This window comes from Theropithecus gelada, chromosome 5 (assembly GCF_003255815.1).
Source record: "Theropithecus gelada isolate Dixy chromosome 5, Tgel_1.0, whole genome shotgun sequence".
NCBI lineage: Eukaryota > Metazoa > Chordata > Mammalia > Primates > Cercopithecidae > Theropithecus > Theropithecus gelada.
Genome location: NC_037672.1, coordinates 23,168,512 through 23,193,138, shown reverse-complemented (window position 1 = coordinate 23,193,138; position 24,627 = coordinate 23,168,512). Strand labels below are relative to the sequence as shown.

At 40.3% G+C, this 24,627-nt stretch overlaps 1 protein-coding gene across 5 annotated transcripts in view; it reads left to right on the top strand.

Moving 5' to 3' along the window:
- The window catches only part of PPARGC1A (PPARG coactivator 1 alpha), a 686,617-nt gene that overhangs the window by 146,461 nt on the left and 515,529 nt on the right, over positions 1-24,627 (top strand). The window lies entirely within an intron of this gene.

The following is a 24,627-nucleotide window of genomic DNA, read 5'->3' as shown; positions in this document are numbered from 1 at the left end:
GGTGGTATTTGAAGAGTTCCCAAAATTGCTAAGTCTTTTTGCTTGATGAGGAAAAAAAAAAGCTTAAAGAGATGGGAGATGGTGTTGAGGGATGAACTTGGCTGGTTTCACTTGAACAAATAAATCACCGGTTGCCATTTATCCCCAATCAGCAATAATCCCAGCATTCTCACCCTGGGTCAGTCTGGACAAAAGCTGCCCACTCTGCTCCGTTCCACATTTGTCAGCCCGTAATAGCATCCTTATCTCAGGAAATCTCTAGATTGCTCCCCAACATAAACTGTTTGCTGGGCAGCCAGGGTCAGCTGTGCCTGCTAAGCTCTCAGACTGACCCAGGTGCCCTGTTTGAACTGTGGAAGGTTCAACGGAATTGAAGTGGCCAGTCCGAGGCAGTGTGTTTACTGATACAAGTTTGGGTCTGAGACTATAATTTTCCAGCACCCGTGAAAGCCACCTGCACTAACCAGTTTATGGACTGAATGGCCAAGCGCTGCATGCAGCCAAAAAGGACATTGCTTCCCCTCCACTGCCCTCAAAGAATCAGACCATTTAAAGCAAACTCCATTCATGCAAGGAGTGGGATTTCTTAGAGATTCGGACAGGGTGGGGTGGGGTGGAAAAAACCCCTCAAGTTGCAAAATAGAACAAAATACACATGGCCTTCAGTTTTTAGTGCCAGTGTTGAATCAAAAATAGCCTATGTTGGGAAGGGAGATGATGTTAGTTAGGTAAACCCCTTTAACTATCTGCTGGACGGGCTGGTGCTTAAATGCTTCAGATATTTCCTAGGAGCAGTTTGAGCTGGAAAAATCCTCCTTACCTAAAGGGTTAAAAATGTGGAACATGTTTTTGAGTGCCTCTTTTCTTTTGTTAATGGGAACTGACATTCCCTACAATCAAATGGGACTGAGCCTAATCATATTGTCCATGACAGAAGAAATTAAGGTCTGTGGTAGAAGACATTATAATCCTGACAGAATTTTCATGCTCTCCAAAAGCCCAAATTACTCTGTTTACTAAAATGACATGTTGGTTGATCTTTGTTTTAATGCTCTGATTGGGGGGCCTGCTAATTTCTGTTTTGTGGGGAGGGGGTGGCCTTTAGTGTTCCCAGAAGCTTCTCATCATTTATCTTCAGATGTGCTGGGACAGATAAGTGACTTTTTTGACTAGGAAATCTCCCCCATGCTGTATGACTTCAGGGTTTGGACTGGCCAAAGGCAGCAGAGAGAACTGCCTCATTTTGTTTTTCTCTAAGGCCCAGCATGGTTTCTTCCTTCCCAAATGATCTGTTTGGGATCCACCGGCAGTTGAGCCACCCAGAATTTATTCAGCAGAGTACCTGAGGTCCAAACCCATGCTCAAAAAAATTGTTTTTTTGATGACGGATGATGTGATAGTATATGCTGCTTTTCAATTATTATACCAAAGATGATGTAGACACTACGGTGATATCATTTGACTACACATGATGAAGTTGCTATTCAAAATATTGTACAGCGCTTGCAACATGAGCATGATCAAAGTGGAGAGTGCAGCCAATCAGTGTGGATGCTGTGCAAACAGCTGGTGTCCCAGTAACCAGTGGTGGGCTGGTATGTGCTAAAAAGCTGACTCTTCCAAAAGGCATGAAGCCCTGAGTCATAGTGCATGCTGATTTCTGAGGTAGAAACACTCCCACCACTGCCAGCTTCAAGCCACCAATGTGGTATCAAGTGGCTTGCAAATTTTCTGCAAATTTAAGCAATCGGCTCTTGCAAAGCCTATGTAAGCCAGTTCCAGCACAACACTGTGTGTAGCAGGAACATACCAGCTTAATATCATCCCTGCACACACACACTCACACACACATGGATACACAGATACATCCAAGAGGTACTTTTCTCTCTCAGAAAAATGTGAAGTTATAAATGACATGTAGAAACAACTCAGCTGGGAATAAAGTGTCTGAGGTGTTACCAGATGAACCATCAGGGCTGTCAAGAGAAGAGCTGCAGTTTGATTATTTTCTGCTTCTCCATCGTAGCGAAGCCACAACTCAAGCTTCGTTTTCAAAATGCATTTCTCACCCAATGCTTTTTTTCTTCTTTACTTTTTAAAAAATACACTTCAACTCGGGGGGTGGGGAGGGGGGGAATAATTTTGTACCCCAGCCACCAGTGAAGCTAGCTCAAAAGTCACCAATTTAAAAAACCATTTTCAGATTTGGTATGTGGGCAAAATAAGTGCAGGCTATAATCAGGAAATTCTGCGTAAGAGCGAATGGATTGGAGGCGATTTTAACTCGGTGGGTAACGAATTCTACAGCATTATAGCTGGAATAATTCCTTGCAAGCCTTCTTGGGGCAGCTATGTTCTAAAAATGGTTGATGCTTCTATTAGGTCAGTGTTCTCCATTAATCCATGATCTATTTTAGAAGAAAAAACAATCCCGTGTAGCCTGTGAGATTTTTGATTTGAGCACTTCGGTCAGGAGCCGATTATTTCTTTTTTACGAACAAGTCCAGAGTTGCTCCTTGCAAGTGAAGTCCTTACAAAGAATTCTAATAGGCATCCTGCTGGGTTGTTGTCTGTTCTTAAGTCTCTTTTCATTTGAATTGGAAAGAAATAGCAGTCAGCTGAAATACTGGTCTCTGGCAGTGGCCTTTGCAGAGCTAAACAATAACAACCAACGTCCATCATCACACATGACGACTAAATCATTTCGGTCAAGTTGCATGTAGCGGATAGATGGTGATTTTCACATTCTGCAGCTTCTGACAAATATTGCCTTATCCCTCCATAAACATCTCTATTGGTGCCTCTCTGGGTTCTGGAAAAGTAGTTCCGGCAGGGTAGTGCTGCGAAGAAATGAAAGTCAGAGAAATACTTGTATTATCCTTCTTTGCTTTGATTTTTTTACATATCAAAATTAGTTTCTGATTCCCACTTGGGAGAAAATAATACAGTAGCTCCTAGTGGAAAACCTGTCTTCAGTTATATTTAGCAGGGAAATGAGTCAAACTATTGAGAGACTGCCAGCTTCATCATTATAGGATTATGCATTTTAATAGGACACAAGTTCGCAGGCCTTTGGGTGTGTTAGTTGCGTCACACACATTTTATTTTTCCAAGCATCCTGAGGCCTGGAATCTGCCTAGTTTTTAAAAGCCAGGTGTTGGGTGACCTTTGTTTCTTTTTGCTTCATTTTAATCACTTGATCCTTCTTACACGGTATCATTGAGGATGAGGGAATCGACACCGGCAAATTTAATTTGAAGGGCACCTCTATTTTGGAAGCTTTACATGATGACTTAGCAGAGAAATAAATTTCCTCTTCTTAGGTGCTGCTTAGATAATTCAGGCTTGCACGAAGAGGAGTCAGGCCCTACACTTTGCAACTCTTCACTAGTGCAGCTGGGACTCGGTGAGAGAAAACGGGGACCTGGATATCTTCGTGGCCTTGTAAGGCTACATTTTGGAAACTGCCAAAATAGTTTTGTCATTTCAGAGAACCATAAGGGCAGGCTTCCTGGGAGCCGTTTTCCGGCTCTTGACCTTGTTTGCACAAGTTCGATTATTTTCAAAATAATAATCGGGTATTCAGAAGTTTATTACCCAGCTTCCTATGGTCGTCTGTATATGTTTCTCTTGAATCTAATCTGTGAGAGGGTCTCCTCGCAGTGGCGTTTTTACATAAAGCTTTTGCACACACACCCAAGAAGAGCTTCACTGAACTTTTTGCAAGAGAGACACCTGTTTACTGGCTTGAGCATCAAAATTCATCTCTCTGTTTTTATGTAAGGATGGTCTTTGTTTTCAAAGGACATTCATTACCCATTGAAATACTGTGTTTTCAAGTTCCTGATGCTTAAACATATTTGGGAAATGTCAAAAAGAGCAAAAACCAAGTCTTCATTTTAAATGCATTGGTTTATGGAGACAAGGGGGAGTAAGAGAAGGAGTGTGTATGTCATGACTAATACTGAATGCTAAGGTTGTTTACTTTCCTTTGGACTTGGCCAAGTAAATGTAAATCTGGTAGAATAGAATCCATGAGGCATATAATTAATGGTGTGGTGTTTATTTCCTGCGAAGAAACTATATTATTTATTCTAGAATAAAAAAGGAGATACAAACTTTTCTTCCTTCTTGTGATGTGAAACAGAAGATAGATGGTAATTTTAGAAAACATTGCTTAAACCTCCAGGAAACAAAATGTCTCAGGAAGGTTTAAGAGCATTGTGGCAGTGATTCACAGCAAGTAAAAATTTTCAAAGGAAATCTACTAGTTAGAAATTTTAGTTTACAAAATAAATGAAGAAATCTCTCTAGTATTCTTTTAAATGGTCCTTTCTCCTCTTGCACCATTCAGTTCAGTGTTAGCTATTCTGGTTGTCTGATGTTGGTATTTTCTGCAGTCCTTGTCTTCTATAATGTGAGGCACACCTGTGTCTAGTATAACTCTTAGAAGGCAATTGTCTTTCTTTTTAATGAGCCAGGTTTTTGAGCAACAAATATGAAGAAGAAGGAAAAACATGACCATGAAATCAGAAACATTCCTGTGGACAGAAAGAGGTACTTTAGACAAAAGTAACTTATTCCTCTTATAGTGAATTCAACTCATTCTGCTACAATGTAATAGGAGGAAAAAATTTCTTGGAGACCCCACATGTCTGCCTTGAGTTATGAGTATCAATAACATTAGCCATAACTGCAGAGAGAACCGTTAGTTGTATGAACATATAATTCTATCAAAAAGTAAAGCTCACTACGCTACTTGGGGAAAACAGTGTCTACAGTAGTGAGTCCACAAAACTCACTGTGTTATGTTAAAAGCACGTGTTCAACCCATTTATTGTTTTTTTCCTTTTTGATTTCATGGAGTGTTTTCTGGGTCTTGCGTTGTGGCCCAAGCTAACTAAGAAGATCCAAGTGGCATTTCATGAACCCTCATTTATCCATACTTTGTTCATACTCTTTATCTTTTTTGACACTTCTCTGTTTTCATAATGAAGCAACTCTCATCTCAGGACAAAGTTGGTCTTTTCTCAAATGAATGAGTTTCTTTGTTTTTCGTTTTTGAGGTATGGTCTCACTCTGTCGCCCAGGCTGGAGTGCAGTTGAGTTGTACAACCATGGCTCACTGTAGCCTCAAACTCCCTGGCTCAAGGGATCCCCCCACCTCAGCCTCTGAGTAGCTGGGGCGATGGGCGTGCACCACACACAGCTAATTTCTTAACTGTTTGTAGAGACGAGCTCTTGCTATGGTGCCCAGGCTGGTCTGGAACTCCTGGCGTCAAGTGAGCCTCCTGCCCCTGCCTCCCGAAGTGTAGGATTACAAGTGTGAGCCGCTGCACTCAGCCTAGTTTCTGTATTTTTGCTCTCTTCTTGTGACTTTTCTGCTCCCAGTTCATTTTTTTGTTTGTTTGTTTTTCTTTTTGGACCTGGAGATCTTCCTGTTATCCTCCAACTACAGAAATAGTATTCATTCTTGAAGGTGAGGTTCACATCCCACCTTGTCTGGGAAGTTCTTCAAACTTTACTGGCTGGGTCATTAATTTGGCACAGCCAGTTGTATTTTGTTTTCTCTTTTTTGTTTGTAAAATCACCAACCAGATTGGAGGTTCTTCAGAGCAGATATTCGGGGGCCCCTAAAGTATACATCCTTGGCTTTATCAGTATTTGCCACTCAATTTATAAAAAGGCTATTCTGACAATGTCAGAGACAAAGATAGGACATAAGGCTGATTTAGGCAATAGCCTGACAATACTTTTCTGTGCATTTTTCAGTGCTTAAAAAAATGCTGCATACGGTTTATTGGCACTTTGATGATGCCCGACTAAGAATAGGCATTCTCATGAAACTGTCCGCAGGAATGCTTATTGCTTTATTTGGAGAAGTTATCACTTATTCTGAACTAAGCAAGTCACCCCAAAATAGCAGAGTGAAAGTATTTACTTTGCCTTTTCTGATGTTCCTTTGGATCTTGGATTGTTCAATTTGGTTAATTCATTTTGTTCCTTCTAGTTCTACCTGAATGAACTTCAAGCCAAAGAATTTTAAATGTTTTCACAGATGGTCTCAGAGACCTTAGAAACAGTATGTGTCATTTCGCATTCCATCATTTCACAGATAGAGAAACTGAGGCACAGAGAAACATAGTCACATGTGCAGGCTGGGCCCGGCTTCCTAGTGCCCTGTCAGCTCAGTGCTTTCTTCACTATACCAAGTGGTTGCCTGTCATTAGCTACCTGCATTTTTCTATTTACTGTACTTCATTTGACAAATCATTAAAAATAGATAGCACAACACTGGCTTCAAGACTAATCTTTGAGCGGTCCCATTATTTTTAGCTTCCCATGTGGAGAACTGGCTATTTATTCCTGGGCTTTGGTTCCTTTCGGTGAAGAAGGCTTTAATCACGACAGAACTTCACCTTTTACCCCATAGTTACCGACTTGCTTGCCTGGCCTTAATAGCCTCCTATGAGAGAGACCTTCTCCACAGCCTTTAGAAAGTCTAAATAAATTATGCCCACAGATTCCTTTTTATCTGCTGTTTTTAGCACACAATTTTCCCAAACAAAAAACCAGGCCAGAGGGCACGTTTGTCTTGGTAGGTGCTTTGAAATGCCTTGCTGTGGAATTTATTCTTTTCTGGTGCTTGTGTATAGATGGATGCTTGACTGGGTTCGGGGCTGGGGCTGTGGAGGACAGCAGCAGCAGGTCTGAAGTGAAAAAAAAAATCCAGCCCTACAACTGGTTTCTCTGTCTACAAGATGTCAGGTGGCCAGTTCCACTGCACATTTTTTAGGGCCAGCCCTTTTGGTGGTGGTGTTTTTTTTTTTTTTTTTTAGGTCCTCTGAACACTGAGCTCCTCAAAGCCACCTCTGCTATGAGGGCTTTTGGACTTCCATTCTTTCATCCCAATCCCCGCTCAGTCCCCAAAGCATGTAGGAGGATGTCTTTGTTCCTTGAGGCTTCCTGGTTATCTCTACAAATGTCTGTCATGGAACTGTAGCACCTTTGACATTTCTTTATTTACCTGTGGGTTTCACCGGACTGGTCACACTTTCCCTGCTATATGCCAGTGCCTAGAACAGTGACTGCTACATAGTCGGCCTCAATCAATGTCTGCCTAGTGAGTTAACTGTGTTATCTCCAGTGCTTAGTGTAGGGTTGCAATACAGAGTGTTTGAATGAAGACATGAATGAATGGAGTTGAGTTGCAATGGTTAAGGGTAGTATGCTCCCTCCTAGCTGAGTAACCATGAGTGAGCTGCTTACCCAACCTTTTTAAGCCTCATCTTCCTCATCTGTATAATGGGGATAATAATAATATTACCTACCTGATAGGGTGATGGTGAGGATTAAGCCTTAAAATTCTTAGAACAGTTCTCAGTTACAGTTTGATATTATTTTATCTTCTGAATCAAAATGATGTAAATTTCCTCTTCCCTCCACCTACACCCATGGCAGAAATGAGCGTGGATCCTGCTGGAGGGCTGTGGAAATGGTAGGGAAATTTGTAGTCTTTAGCCAAGACATGGTGGCTTCAAGAATGCCCAAGCTTCTTAGATGACTTTTAAAAACTAGTTACCATTTTCATAGTTCTTACAATGTGCCAGGCAAGTTACATATGCGATGTCATTTATTCCTCAAAACAAATCTTTAAGGGTAAGCATTATTCTTCCCATTCTACAGATGATGATGTGGAAGCTGAGAGAAGTCAAAGGCCAAGGTCTTGCATGAGTAAATGGCAGAGCCAAGAGTGGGTTTGAGGTCTTGCCATTCTTCCTGTGGGACTGTACAATGGGCTTTGTCTGATTTTAAAGATGCGATCACAAAGCTAATGTGGAGGGTTTTAAAAACCGTGTTCTTGTGTTAATATCTAGGAAAAGTTCATGTGTAGCTAAGGCTCCTCAGCAGCTTAATCCTGCCTCTTCATTTTTGCTTCAAAAGACTGCAGGTTATCGAATAACAAACAGCTCATTAAATAACAATGCAAAGCCAAGCGTTTGGGCATTGTGCTAATGGAGTCAGAAAGTCTGGTTTAGAATCTTGATGTGGACCCTATACTGAGTCAGCAGCTTGTGAGATGTGGCTAGTCATTTGGCCCATGCCTGTCTGTTCTGGTCTAGCTGTCTCTGCCCATCGAAGATAGAACCCACTGTGGCAGACACATATAGTCTTGACAATTCAGCGTCACTTTGGCTGGACCCTTGCGTCGGGAGAAGTTGGTGATCTTTCAGATAGACCAACATAGATGAAAACATTAATGGTCCTGAAAATCATTCTGGAACCCAAGAGAAGACACAAATGGAGCAGAACCATCATCCCACAAAGGTCAGAATTAAAAGTCCTGGGTCTAGAAGAAGCTCTCTTGGCCTTGCTTATATGGGCATTGGGTACATGTTGGATTGTGGCTCTTCAAGCAAGCCAAAACTCTTGGATAGGAACTATCCTTTATGAAGAGCAGATCGAGAATAGAACTTTTAGATCTGTCCCACGCACTCCAGTTTGGGTCTGGCCTTGAATGCCCAGGAATAACCTGGCAGTCTAATCTACAAATGCTGTTGAGCCTTAGGAAAGAGTTTCTCAACTGTTGCAGTATTGACATTTGGGGCCAGATTATTCCTTATGGTGGGAGGGTGTCCTGTGCATTCCATTGTAGGATGTTTACCAGCACCCCTGGCTTCTATCCACTAGATGCCAGTAGCATTTCCTCAGTTGTGACAATGGAAAGATCTCTAAATATTGTTAATGTCCTCTGGGGTGGGACAAAATTGGCCCTGGTGGAAAACCACTGCCATAGGGTCACTGACTTGTGAAACCTTGGCTTGGGCAGAGCTAGTCAGGGAAGACTTGGTTTGTTGACACATCTCACCTCTCAGGTGTCCTTCTGAATGCTGTGCAACTAATGCAGAGTCTATTCCTTATGGATTGAATTCCGGAAGATGTTTAGCACCTAACACTATGCATAAAACACCATGAATTCCCAGCTTCTGCATATCAAAAAAGGCCATTTCCTTCATGTGGCTATACTTCTTAGATAGCAGATACATGACTTATGACCCCCCAACCCCTCACCCCACACCTACTCTTGTGCTCATGGAAGACATGAATCCATCTTAACATTCTTTTCTACTGACACTAGTGGCTTCAGCATCCTTTCAACATAGGTTGCAGGAAACTGTCATTGTTTAGAATTAGTAAGCAAGATAAAAGCTGTTTATCATCTCTGGACTTGACTCTATGAAATCAATTCAAAGAGAACTATCAAACTTTAAGATGGTTGTGGAAACGCCTTCTGACCGAAGAGGGGCTAGATCCTTGATTTTTAGTCTCTTTCGATTTCTTTCCTTTTTTAAGGTCTGTATGTCTCAGTTATTTGTTCTACAGAATAGAGCCAAACTTTATTAGAAGAAACAGGGATGCCATAAGAGTTATTAATTAACCTTTTTGGGTTTTTAGATAGTGGAAAGCTGAGAGCCTAAGGAACTGAAGACATCTGTCTAAGTGAGCAGAAGAGACTGTTTCTGGCACTACTCTGGGCTTCCAAGGCAAATCTTGAGTTAATTACAGCTCTTGGTACATTCAACAGTAATCAACTTAATAAAGTTAAGCTTTGTCTCTAAGTGATGGGCAGAACACATTTTTGTTTTTGCAAATTAAAGACAAACAATAAAATACAGTAAGTTCTATGATCAAAACTCTATTATCACCATCCAGAATTGATCATTGTTAACATTTTGTCATACTTACCTCAAATCTTTCTTTTAATTAAAGAAATAGATTGTCTTAGTCCATTTGTGCTGCTATGACAAAATATCTGAGATTGGGTGATTTGTAAACAATGGAAGTTGCTCTGGAGGCTGGGAAGTCCAAGAGCAAGGGGCTGGCAAATTTGGTCTGGTAAGAGCTCATTCCTTATAGATGGCATTGTATAAGTGTCCTCACATGACAGAAAGGACAGAAGGACAAAGAGGGACTAAGTTAGTTCCCTCCAGCCCTTTTGTAAAGCACTAATTCACTCATTAGGGCAGAACCCTCATGACTTAATCACTTCCCAAAAGGTTCCACTTCTTAATACCACTGTGATGGGGGTTACATTTCAACATGAATTTTGGAGGGGACATGCACATTCAAACCATAGCACAGACTTCACAGATAAAGTGAAATGCTCAGTCCATTCCTAGTTCCACGTGACTCCCAATCTTTCTAGAGCCATCCCATATTACACATTTATTGTATATCTTACTAGTGCATTTTTTACTCTTTTGTTGACATATATATATATATAAATCTTTGAACTTTGCTTTAGGTGTTCTTTAAACACTTTTCACATGCAGTTTTTCATGCTGTTTATTTTTTCTTCAATTGCATGTCATTCAAAATGCTATGATTTTGAAGCCTATCCAAGTTGATACATATATGTCTAGCTAATTAGAAGTTTACAACTTCTCATAATTCATTGCATGAACATATTTTATTACCCATTCCTCTATTTATGGACATTTATGTTGTTATACCTTTTTCACTTCTACAAATAATCTTACAGTGAACAATCTTGTAATTTCTCCTATAGTTTCTTTAGCCTATGTACCTAGCGGTGAAATTGGTGGTTCATTTGACATACACATTTTAAACTTTACTAGATAATGTAAATGTTCCATAGAGCTGATGGCTCCAGTTTAAACTTCTGCTAGCAGTATATGAGAATTTCCAATTGCATACATTCTCAGATGGGCTGGATGAAAGCTCCCTTCTCTTGTTTGACTTTTGATCAACCAGTCTGTTGGGTTGTAATATACTGGCTGGAGGTTTTGCAGTTTGGAGATCAGTCTACCATAGAAACTGAATAAACTTTCCAACCATGGTAGAAATGTAACTTGCCTTGCAGTATACCACAATGTGAAGCCTTTTACATGGCAAGTTATGAGGCTATAAGGAATCAGAGATTATAGGCATTTTGTGCTTCTGGACTCTGACAGATGCCTCCTGCTTTGGCTGGAACATGGCAAATATCTTCTATCACCGTTTCATGCCTCATGGTTCCTTTTGATGTCTCAATCTGAGCTGGGCCTCTCTTTCACATAATAAGGTTTTTCCTCCCTTTCCTCTTATTGCCTTATTCTCCAGTGTGAAAACTGATGCAAATACATTATTTAGTTTCCCTGCAATCTCCTTATCCCTTTGACTATCTCCTTTGTGCACTGCTTGTCTAGCCGATTCACTGATCCCTTTGCAGCAGTCTTATTTCTGATGTACTTAAAGAATTTAATATTATTTGTTGTGTTATCATTCGCTGTTTGTTTTCAAACACCATTTTTAATCCCTTCTAATCTACACTTTACATCTCACCTGCTAAAGTTTATTCTTCTACAAGCCTCACACTGGAATGGATTTCAATTTTTTGAAATATCCTTTTTCTTTGGTCTCAATAAGCTTCTGAACCTTCCTTTTTTTTTTTTTTTTTTTCTTTTTGGTAACTGTTTTAATTTTTGTTCTGATGTGGCTTTTGTTCCTATTAGAGACTTAAAATTTGAAATCTTTCTCTTTCAAGGGATTCTTCATGATAAAATTACTGGAAGAATATATATATATACTGTTTTGTTGTGAAACAAAGCAGTAAACAAATAAAAAACTTCTAAGAAAGTAAATTTGTTTTAGCTAACCACTGTACTTTGTACCACTTGTTAGGTCCTAGTTACAGAGCAGAGAGAACATGACACTGAATCAGTAAGTTGCAATCTTTTTTTTTTTTGGTTAGTTGATGAAATCCTTCTCCCCCTCACCCCCCACCCCCCATTTTTTGGGGTGACTGTATTCATAGAATTAAGACAAAGAGAAAAGCAAAATATGAAAGCTGATTTTCTGATAAAAAAGAAAATTAAAGAGTTTCTCTGTCTTCTTTGTTGATTCTTCTATAGAACACCCTGAATACTGCAGTGCCTCAGAGCTCAGTCCTGGGATCCTTTCTCTTCTTCATTCCCTTAAGTGATTCAAACCTAAAAAAAAAGGAAAAAATATCCCTAAATATGTTGAGTTAATTTGGGAATGAAAAATGAGGATTATAGTCCAGGATGAAAGGAATGGCAAGCCACAAGTGCATTTGGTGATGGAGGGTAAAGAGAAGCTTTTATTGGCAAAAAGGGAGAGGTTTAGGTAAACTGCACAGAAACAGAGTTTGGTGATCCAGAGGCTCAAAGCCGGCAGTGTCATCAGTTCATTGGTGGGGATGTCATTACTGGGCAAGAGTTCTTTTGAGAGTGTCTTATCTGAATTAGTGAGGCTTAAAGAATGTCTAGTGATAAAACTTGTTATAGAGATACATGTATAGATGCAAAATGTTCAAGCTGTGCAAAGCAGGAGATGAGTGAAGGTTGCAAAGGGATTTCCTGTGGGTTCCTGTGGGGGATTGTGGAAGGTCCTTGGAAACAGTTTTTATCTCAGACATGTACAAATGAGCCTCCTCTGCTTCATGGCTTCCCAACCCTGTTTTATCTGGGTCTGACAAAAATGAGTTCATCCTGGTATCTGCAACTTTCACAGTGATTTTATCTAACATTTCTAATCACATATATTGGAACTTCTGATATTGTTCCACATGGCAATGAGACTGTTAAATTTTTTCAGTCTTTTTCTCTGTTCAGTTTGCATAACATGTATTGATCTATATTCAAGCTTACCTAATCATTCCCCTGTCATCTTTATTCTATTGTTAAACTTATCCATTCTTTTAAGAAAATAATAATAATTATTATTATTTTTGAGATGGAGTCTTACTCTATTACCCAGGCTGGAGTGCAGTGGTGCGATCTTGGCTCACTGCAAGCTCCGCCTCATGGGTTCACTCCATTCTCCTGCCTCAGCCTCCCGAGTAGCTGGGACTACAGGCACCCGCCACCACACCAGGCTAACTTTTTGTATTTTTTTTTAGTAAAGACGGAGTTTCACCACGTTAGCCAGGATGGTCTTGATCTCCTGACCTCGTGATCCACCCGCCTTGGCCTCCCAAAGTGCTGGGATTACAGGCGTGAGCCACCATGCCTGACCAAGAAAAGAACTATTATATAACTTACTATTCTATGTTGTATATCTTAATATTCTCGTTTTAGTTGTAGAAATTCTATTTGGTACTTCTTTGTAGTATTTACTTTTCCTTGTGCGATATCACATCTACTCATTCATTACAAGCATGCATTCTTTTACCTCATTGAGTCAAGCTGTGATAGTTGCTATAAAATCAAAGTCTGTTCCAACATCTAAGCCAGCTGATTTCCATGGGTTGTTTTTCTCTTAATACTAGGTCACACTTTTCTAGTTTTTTATGTGTTGACTAATTCACATTGTGTCTCAGATATTGTGAATTTTATGTTGTAGAGATTCTGGATTGTGTTATGTTTTTCAAAGAGTGTTGTTTTCTTTGTTTTAGTAGGCAATTAACTCAGTTGAACTCAGTTTTAGTCGGCAATTAACTCAGTTGAACACAGATAGAAAATTTTTTTTTGGATGTCAGCTGAAATTTCAGTTCTGTTATTTTATCCTTAGGTGATGGGCTTTCAGTTGGCCCCATGCAGTTGTAGTTCAGGGTACTAGAGATTTGCTGTCCTCTGATTCTTCAGACCAGAAAGAGGTTTTGTTTTTTTTTTTCCTTTTCTTAAATCAGCTGTGAACCATAAAATTGCTCCTATTTACCATCCTGCAGATAACAACTATAATATATTCTGGACAAAATACCAAAAACAACTATATGAAGGACCTAGAAAGTAAATAAAAGCAGGCAGATTCTAGAGAGGAATTGATACTTGGAAAAGGATACTGTCACATTGCGACCTTCCCATTTTTGTGGTTTTTTGTTGTTCCTGGGTAAGAAACTTAGAAGTGGATCTCTTCAACCCTATGTTTTAAAATACCATCTTTATGATGTTACATGCCACATTTTCAACTCCAACCCGGAACACTCTCTTGAGCTCCACGTGTATACAACCAAGGGACCTACTCATCGTTTCTAACAGGCATCTTGAACACAGTATGCCTAAAATGCATTTTTAAATTTCTCTTTCCAGAATGTCTTTCTCCACTCTCATTCTCAATAAATGGAATACCATCCTTCTGGATGTTCAAATAGGAGTCACTCTTGACACATTTTTCCTTATTAATTTTCACTATTCAACCCATCAGAAAATCCTATTCAATGCTTTACATACTTCATATACCTTGAATACATGTACCTTTCTTTATCTCAGTTACTATCACCCTTACCAGCATTATCTCTTTCATTGACACATGCAATACTCTCTCAGCATTGGTCTTCCTTGCGTTTAGCTCATCTCGCCTTCAAACTATTCATCATGCAGTAGCCAGGGTGTTTTTCAAATATAAATCAGATTATGTAGCTGGGCGTGGTGGCACATGCCTATAGTTCTAGCTGCTCAGGAGGCTGAGGCACGAGGATCCCTTGAGCCCAGAAGTTCAATGCTGCAATGAGCTATGATGCCACTGCACTCCAGCCTGGGTGACAGAGTGAAACCCCGTCTCTAAAAAACTACCTAAATAAAAAGATTATGGGACCCTCTGGGTAGAAACCCTTCAGTGATCTAGATAGATTCCTTGTTCTTAGAGTAAAATCTAAGTTTCATACCATTGTCCACATGGCCATGTGTGATCTAGTTCCTACCTACTTCTGCAACCTCACCCTGGCCACTTTTCCCATGAGGCTACAGTCACACTATCTCCCTTGATGTTGAACAGGTTCCAATCTTTCTCACTTCTAGTATTTTGCACTTGGGATTTGGATGCATCTTTGCATTACCCCTTTTGCATTACTGACTCCTTCTCCTCCTCCTGCTTAAAATTAAATATCACCTTTTTAAAGCAACCTTGTCTAATCAAACAGGAGAGTTACTTTCTATCTCATCACTTTGTTTTTTTGCCTCATGGTGTTTGTCATATTTGTAATTGTTTTACTTATTTACTCCTTTGTCATCTTTTTTTCCCTTCCACACTAAAGTATGAACCTTGTGAAAAGCAGAGTCCTTTTCTGTCTTGATTGCTGTTCTTCCATTGTCTTGATAATACCTACAAGGAATGAATGGAATCTGGAGTACTGAACTGTTTCCTTCTTTAATATATGAACTCCTTAGCTTTCTAAATTATTTCTCTTTTCTAACACCTTGTACTCAAATGTTGAAAAAAAAAATCACAGATGTGACAGTGATTTTCCCTATTTATATCAATTTCCTTTGAGATTTTACCCCCATCCCATTGCTAATTAGCTGGATGACGCTGGGTAAGTCTCTCATCTTCTTGGGACTCAGTTGTTTTTATCTGTGACATGAGGAAGTAAAATGAGAACTAGCAGTTTTCAATTTTTTAAGCAGTAGGAAACCTCCCTCTCTTTTATTTCAAATGAAGTCTTATGCACAACCTCAAATTATTCCATTTAAAGCAAGGCGGGAGGCCTAGAGCCCTTCCTCTCACCCTCACACTTGACCCATGAGACACCTCTGGAAGACCCGAGACTCTGAATGCAGCCTAGAAGCTGCTGCCCTTTCAGCTTGAGCAGCCTCTGGCTTCATAACATGATCAATGTTTCTGAGATGAACTCTAGGTAAATAAATCCCATGCTGTCCACTGTGGTAAAGGGTATGATTAATTCCTCTGTGAAACATACATTGAAAAATATTTGCGCTTGTTAAAAAAATTAAGGCAAGAAATATAGCCTCTAACTCAGCAAAACTAAATAAAAGTTAACCTGATTCAAATGTACCTCTAAGAAGACATGCTTTCCAAACTGATTTCTTTTCTTTCTTTTTTTTTTCTTTCTTTTTTTTTCTTTTCTGGTGGCACAGTCTCACTCTGTCACCCAAGGTGGAGTGCAGTGGTGTGATCTTTGCTCACTGCAACCTCCACCTCCCAGGTTCAAGAGATTCTCCTGCCTCAGCCTTCCCAGTAGCTGAGATTACAGGCATGTGCCATCATACCTGGCTAATTTTTGTATTTTTAGTAGAGACAGGGTTTCACCATGTTGGCCAGGCTGGTCTCAAACTCTTGACCTCAAGTGACCCACCTGCCTTGGCCTCTCAAAGTTCTGGGGTTACAGGCATGAGCCACCACACCCAGCCCAAACTGATTTCTTTTTAAAACTTAAATTTCCTGAGGTTATAGTTGTGATTCTTGTTAGTTGGGAAAGGCAGGAGTTTAGACATCATGGCTTTGGAGCAAGGGTCTGTGTCTCTCCCCATTCCCCAAAGGGTGACAGAAGGAATATCACTGCTATGAGACTGTCTTGGGTATTCATTTATTTTATTTTATTTATTTATTTATTTTGAGATGGAGTCTCGCTGTGTCGCCCAGGCATGATCTCGGCTCACTGCAAGCTCCACCTCCAGGGTTCACGCCATTCTCCTGTCTCAGCCTCCGGAGTAGCTGGGACTACAGGTGCCTGCCACCACGCTGGGCTAATTTTTTGTATTTTTAGCAGAGACAGGGTTTCACTGTATTAACCAGGATGGTCTTGATCTCCTGAACTCGTGATCCAGCTGCCTCGGCCTCCCAAAGTGTTGGGATTACAGGCGTGAGCCACCGCGCCCGGCCAGGTATTCATTTAAAAAGCAGGGCAGGTTAGTGGAAAAAGCCAGGGCTGGAAATGAGGGTGGGCTCGAGAGTCAGCCGGGATTCTGGTTCCTGTTAATTAATGTCTCAAACACACTTCATCTTCTGAACTAGCTCCTCTGCTGGTACTAAATCAAGACTTCCTTTTCTTCTTATATACCTGTGGTCCTCAGAGAATCTGCCTTTATAGACTCATGGTAGCTTTTTAGTCTTTTAAGTGCTTCACAAGGACTCTTAACTCTCCTAATTCTTTTGAACCATGTCCAGTAGCAAAATAGAATTGTTTTCACTTTCTTCCTTGCCTCCTCTTATTTTGGGGATAGCTAAGCTTCTTGAGGCCAAGGAAGGGTAATAGAATTGCCTCAAGTTCCCAAGAGTGCTCAACACAATGCCAGGCATATACCATGTGCCTTTGATATTGTTCAGTTCACACAAATATGTACAAAAGTGTGTTTTTCTCTTTATAATAGTAATATACATTGCAGAAAATTTAATTTTGCAATCTATATTACAGTGTAGATTTTGCATCCAAAGGATGTGAAAAATACAAGAATACAATTTTTGTATTCCAAGGGGCACTTGGGGGAGCTGCCCCAAATGTCTTGATAGATGGGTGAAATCTATGTTTCAAAACCTGTGGAACCAGCCGGGCGAGGTGGCTCATGCCTGTAATCCCAGCACTTTGGGAGGCAGAGGCGGGTGGATCACGAGGTCAGGAGATCAAGACCATCCTGGCTAACACAGGGAAAACCCTTCTCCACTAAAAATACAAAAAAAAAAAAAAATTAGCCGGGCGTGGTGGCGGGCGCCTGTAGTCCCAGCTACTCCGGAGGCTGAGGCAGGAGAATAGCGTGAACCCTGGAGGCGGAGCTTGCAGTGAGCCGAGATCGTGCCACGGCACTCCAGCCTGGGCGACTGAGCGAGACTCCGTCTCGGGGCGGGGCGGGGCGGGGCGGGGCTGGGCGGGGGGAAGCAAAACCTGTGGAACCCTGATTCCCTTTCCCTGGTACTGCTGTAGAGACTTGGGTATGTGTTGCAGGACTACTGTGGGTGATTATAGGCATAGCCCATAAAAGGGGAGCCAGGCCGGTGGACTGGAAATTTATAGATGACTTAAATTTTTAAATAGAAGAATTAACTGGATTTTGGAAATTCTACAAACCAGTGAATATCCCATCAATCTTAAGACAAAAAAGTAGTAAAATTCTAGAGATTTAAGTGGCTAGTTATCGAATAGTAATAATGAAAGTGATTCAATTTTTCAGTACCCTGGATCCCCTTAAAAGTATGTTTAGTGACAATGGTAACATTTTGTTTGAAATGTTAGCAAGAAGTACACTTTCTAAAAGCCCTTTGTGGTTTCCCAGCGTTTGTGGCCAATATTTAGCTGTTCTGCCTGCCTCCTTCCCACTACTACTTTGTAGAGAGTCTAGATCAAGGGTTAGCAAGCTATGACCTGCAGATCAAATCTGGCCTGCCACCTGTTTCTGTAAATAACACTTTATTACCATGCTGCCATGTTCATTTGTGTATATATTGTCTTTGATTGCTTTTGTACTACAATGCAGATTTGCGTAGTTGCAACAATAGAGCCTGCAAAGCCTAAAATATTTTCAACCAAGCCCTCTATCACCAAGTTTGCCATCCTCTGCTGTAGATCATTGCTCAGAATTTGCAGATAAGGTACTAGTATGCTGGATGTTCACTGTGTTGTCCAAGGTCTTGGAGTAAACCTATGACCCAGTCATAATCCCAGTGGGCTTACTGATTTTGTTCTCTTCTTCGTCATCTGCTTCTGTCTTGATTGCTGTTCTTCCATTGTCTTGATAATACCTATTGAATGAATGAATGAAACCCAGAGTACTGAACTGTCTCCTTCTTTAATGTATGAACTGCTTACCTTTCTAAATTCTTTCTCTTTTCTAACACCTTTTGCTCAAATGCTGAAAAAAAAAATCACTGACGTAACCATGATTTTCCCTATTTGAATCAGTCTCTTTTGAGATTTTACCCCCATTCCATTGCTAATTAGCTGGATGACTCTGGGTAAGCACTTCGTCTTCCTGGCACCCAGTTGTTTTTATCTGTGACTGTGGATTGTGCGTCTGGAATCTGCTCCTAGAATTCTGTGGAATCTGCTTCTGTGGACTGTGTTCTCATAACTCATAGATACTGCTCCCTATGTCTTCTGTTTTTGGTGTCATTTAGATTTCTTCCATAGGATGAGGGTACATCCCTGCTTTAATGTGCTCATCTCCTTCAGGCCATCTTCAGATGTACAAATCCAGCCAGCTAGATATCCTTTCAATTGTATGTACCTGTGGGATTGTGAAAGTACCCAGGGCACGAGGACCCAGGCATCCCAATAATGATAATGGCCACCCTCTTTTTTTTTTTTTTTTTTTTTGAGATGGAGTTTCACTCTTGTTGCCCATGCCCAGGCTGGAGTGCAGTGGTGTGATCTTGGCTCACCACAACCTTCGCCTCCCGGGTTCAAGTGATTCTCCTGCCTCAGCCTCCCGAGTAGTTGGGATCACAGACATGCGCTACCACGTCCAGCTAAGTTTGTATTTTTAGTAGAGACAGGGTTTCTCCATCTTGGTCAGGCTGGTCTTGAACTCCCAACTTCAGGTGATCCACCCGCCTTGGCTTCCCAAAGTGCTGGGATTACAGGCATGAACCACCGCACCCAACAATGGCCACCATCTTTCAGGCAGTAGCAGAGCTCATGCTAGTCATATAACATCCATTATTACAGTTCTGACTACCACTTTGCAATGTAGATGTTAGTATTCATATTTTATAGATCAGGAAATGGAGACCGAGTGGTTAATTAATGTGCCCAAAGTCACACAGATAGTGAATGGAAAAACCAAATTAAAACACAGGTCTGTTTCACTCCCAAAATCATGTTTTGTTTTGTTTTTTTTTTTTGTTTTTCCTGCCATAACACCCTGCTTCTTAGAGATCATATGTATGTGTGTGTGTGTGTGTGTGTGTGTGTGTGTGTATATATAATTATGCTATCACTAAGAAGCAGGGTGTTATGGCAAAAAAACCACATGATTTTGGGAGTATATAAATGTATACACACCCACACATACATATATATACATATGTATTCTGTTTTACAGTGCCCCAAACAACCACCATTCTTACGTATATTATCTCATTTAATTGATTTTGATCCTCACAACAACCTACTTGACTGTAAGTTTCAAGAGGGCAGGGACTTTGTCTGACGTACCCATCTTCAGCCATAATATCTTCGTACCTGGCACACGGTTTGGCACTTAGTAGATGCTTAGCAATGTTTTCTTGAATGAGTGAGTTGGCTTTCTGACTTTCTTTACTCTTAAAAGCCGATAGCCCATGACTTTGCCTTAGGCCTTCCTTTATCACGTGAGCTCTTTATAACATATATACCTTCTTTATAATGAAGGAGGCCATGTTTCTCCATTTGCCAGGGATAGTTTCAGTCTGCTTCTGATGTTCTGGTATACTTTTTAATAAGATCCCCCTCATTCCCAAAAGTGTCCTGATTTGGTCAGTGAACCAAGTGGTCATCCTCATGTGACACTGAAAGTGTTGCTGAGCACGGGAGGGTTGAATTTAAAGGTCTGATGGAGAGCTGGTTACAAGTGTAGACTCTGGAGCCAGACCACCTGGGTTTGAATCCCAGCTCAGCCATGCATTTGCTGTGTGAGTTGGTCAAGTAATTTAACCTTTCTGTGTCTCCATCCCCTCTTGGTGATAAGACTAGGACCGGCCTCACAGGATTGCTGGTGGGGATGAAATTAAATAACTGTGTGAAGTGCTTACAAAAATTCCAGGGTCATTGTAAGGACTCTAAGTGACAGCTGTTAGGAGTACCCCGTTCTCACAAGTTATCATAAGTTATAATAAGTCTCTTAACAAGTTATAACAAGTCTGGGGGCCTTTTATTGGAAATGTCTATCCTTTAACACTCACTAGATGTCAAAATAAGTGCACAAAGCTTCCCTCAGAAAGGCCGCTCCATTGCCACACAAGCAGGTCATCTATAAGCATTTATTAGATCAAAATGTCCTTGTGCCAAGTGAACAATGTATTCTCAGTTCTCCCAGCCATCCTGGATTTGGCAGCCTGTCTTCTGGTTGACTGAGTCTTCCAAAACAGAAGCTTGTCTTTTGAGATTCTCCTTACATTTCAAGGGAGTTGTGGGGGCTTGCCTCTTAAGATTTGTCAATAAAGCTGGTTAATGTTCTCTATGTACATTTCTTATTGGGACTAACCCCATGGCAGAAAGAATTTTCCTTGTACATTTTTCCCTCTTTCTGCCATTTACTTTTAAAATGATAGCATTTGAGCAATACAGAGTTTAGTTAAACCAGACATGGAGAGTCTCTGGTTTAAAGGGCACCAGAAACGAACAGCAACCAATTTTTGCTTTTTTCTTTCTTCTTCTTTTGTACAATACTGTTTATTAGACCAGATGATGTACTCTACTCCAAAACATTCATATGGAAAAAAAATTGAAGAATTGTGATTAAAATTGATTTTTTCCCTTTGGGAAGTTGGAATCAAAAATGGTTACCTGCTCATTTATGAAACAGATTTATTCTGTTGACATGGAAGCTTGTTTGAAATGTAATTGAATTTCTGTTACCTAATGGAAAGTGACAGTTAACAGTATTTATTTTCCATTTGTGTCTCAGCAGATAACATAACACAATTTTGATTTGTAGTTAGCTTTGGAATCTGAGATTGTTCTATCTCTGTAATTGAAAAGATGGGAGTGTGATGGCCCCAATACAATCCTTTTTTGTTTTTATACAACCAGTAAAGGTAGCTTCAATACAGTAAATAGCTTCTCTCTCATGCTGCTAATGGTTATATTCAGATGTACTGCGTGCGTTGTGTCTTCTTATTAGACTCTAACACATCTTTCTATGTTGATAATCTCTCCATTTAGACTCACTTTTTTTTCCTTTGCAACTAATTTCTGTAAATAACCTCTTCTCTGTCTTCTGCCCCTCCCTTTTGCTCAAAAATAACTCCTATCTTGGAAATAAAGTGAATATTCTTTGTGAGGATTTAAGCTGTTCATGTTTAGCTGATGTTTCGTGGTGCCTTGTGTAAGGGAGATGGAAGATGTAGGAAAGGATGACTTTTGAAGGTGGCCATGGTTCCACACAGGGGTCTGGGTTTTTTATGTCAGGGGAAGGGATACTTCCTTTTACTCGATGTCACCCTTTTCCTTCTCTGGTCTTCACTGAGAGGTCTCTCTTTGGTCTGTGCAAGAATAGAACGACTTCCAAAGTAGGCTGACAATGGGAAAGAATGTTTGTTAAGATGGTTTTCTTTTTCATTTAGAGAAGCTGGAATCAGATCTTGAGTCTATGTCCCCAGGCAGTAATTCATTTGTCTTCCCTTAACCTTATTTCTTGGACCCCTTGGTTTCCCAGAAACCCCTTTGGATGGATAATTCCTGACTGCCATTTGAGAAACACTGAGCGTGCATGACAAATGGCACACATGGAGGTTTCATGGCTGCTGGACTTGATTACGGAATGCCCTGCCTGGCCCTTGACTCGCTAAGTGACCGTGGGAAGTTTGCTTCATCCACCTGCTGTAAACGAGGGCCTGGAAGGCTTTCAACAGTGGTTGGATGAAAGAAAGGTCTTCAGCGAAGCTACAGCATTTTGATTCAATAAACCAGCCTTCTGCCTCAGGGCCACCTTCATCAAACACCCTGTCAAAGTGCCCTGGTTTAAGACAAGTAGTCACAGTGGCCTGCGGGGCAGGGGTGAAGAAGAGAGCCATCAGATGCTGACCATTCATAACCATAGCCTGCGAAGGGAGAACAGACATTTCAGTGCCCACTGATTTCAAAGTTGCCCATCAGTCTCTGTGGGCAGTGCAGCTCTCCTCTGCAAATAGAGTATTCCAGCAAGGACATTACTCAGAAACATTGTTTTTTTGGATACGTGATATTTTCTAAACAGTTATGCAACCATGAAATCAAACCTTTTATACAACATCAGATATCATAACCATCAATTATTATTCTATCATCAAACCATTTCCTTGTTCATGCCGAAAAATGAATCAAGAAGGAAGATGGATTTTTGGAGGCAGCTTGAATCTAGAGTGGCAAGGGAGTGACGAGAGTGCAGTGTCTGCCTCAAGAGGAACAACCTCGGGGGGAACGAAGGGAATAGGAGGTGGCTGCTTCTCATGCAGAAACAAACGGCAGTGCTTCAAAGTGAATGCTTAATTTCAAGAGCAGCATACCCTCCACACCCTGACAGGGCGATTTTAGAAAATGGCCATTCCTTCAGCAGACATTTATGGGGTGCCTATAACGGGCAGGACGAAAAGACCCCAAACAGGACCTTTACATTTGAGGGAGGCACTGGTTCTAAGAACCAAGAAACTGGTCATCCCACAATGTATGCAAGTATGGAAACAGGACATTCTACTCCATAAATATAGATAATGATTGTTAGTCAATTAAAAATAAAATAAAAAATAAAAGTACATTAAAAATTTTCAAACATTAAAAAAATCCACATGCACATACTCTTTTTTTTTTTGGCAATAGGTATGGGGGTGCATTTTAAACATTTACTTAAATGCTGACCCTAAAAGAATATTCTGATGGCCTTAGCAGCCGACCGTAATCGCTCTCAACTAAATAGACCGCAGGCTATTTAACGACTTGATGACTCAGTTTCTCTGTCAATAAAATTATGTCAGTAATTTTACCTACCCCATAGGGCTATTTGCAATTTGCTACAAATTTTAGGGATGAAAGGCTCTAAATCACTACTGGTGTTATTATTTACTTAACAGCTAGAGTTCAATTCTCATCAACGTGAACCTCATTAACCCCGGACTTGGATGGTTTTGCCAGATAAAATCCTTTCAAATCATGGGGTCTAAAAAGATCCTGTGCTCCTTTTTAAGATGAAGATTGAAAAAATCTCTACTAGTGTTAAGGTAAAATCTGAATTGTATTTATTTATTCACTAATAATGGGCTCATACATGATTATTTTGACTTTTAATATGGTATCCTTTACGTATGCTGAATTTGGTAGTAAATACATTTTGGCTTAAACAAATTAGGGTTTTCTTCCTTCTCTTTATGAACAAAGACCGGAAACACTAGTGTGGTAGCTCCAAAACTTTATTAAAGACTTAGGTCTTTTCCATCTTTCTGCTCTCTCATCTGTAGTATCTGAGCTTTTATCTTCAAGATAAAAGATATTTGCAGAATCTCCAGCCATTATTCCTATGTCTCAGACAGGAAGAGGAAGAGCAACGGGCAGAAAGGGGTGAGTTCTAGTCTTCGTCATCTTTTAAGGAGTTTCTTGGACATATTAGTCAGTGACCTCTGCTTGCATTCCATTGGCCAGAAGTTGACTCTGCATACCTAGCTGCAAGGGAAGCTACAAAATGTCAAATCAACTGGGTACATTGGTGACCCAAATGAAATTGGGGCTTTATTATTAAGGATAAGGGGAATGAATATGAGGGAGGCAATTTACCAAATAAATACTAGGTAGATGTTCTCTGTCACATAAAAACTGATGGGCCAATTTAATTACAATTTAATTACAAGTCAGCTTACTGCCAAAGGTGAATACGTTTATCTAAGTGGAAATTGATATTATCCATTTATAGTTATCTACATGAGTGTCTTACATACTTATTTTTACACAGCCATCTATTTTGATATATGCTTATCCAATTCTTCATCTTCCAGGCACATATATATGCCAATATGCCTACATCATATAAGTTTTTAACTTAAGCAAAAAAAAAAAGAAAAATGCTATTGTATAGAAAAATACCATTGCTTAAAGGAGGAAAAAAACCCAGAAAAGCAGTAGTAAAGTGGTTTTGCCTTACTTTTAGTTAACGAGGAATTATATATGAAAATGTGGCAAATCACACAAAGGTATAAAAATGTGAGGAAGACACAAATCACGAATGTAAGTGGTTTCTGTAAAGGACACCAGAGTACGAAACGAAGGCA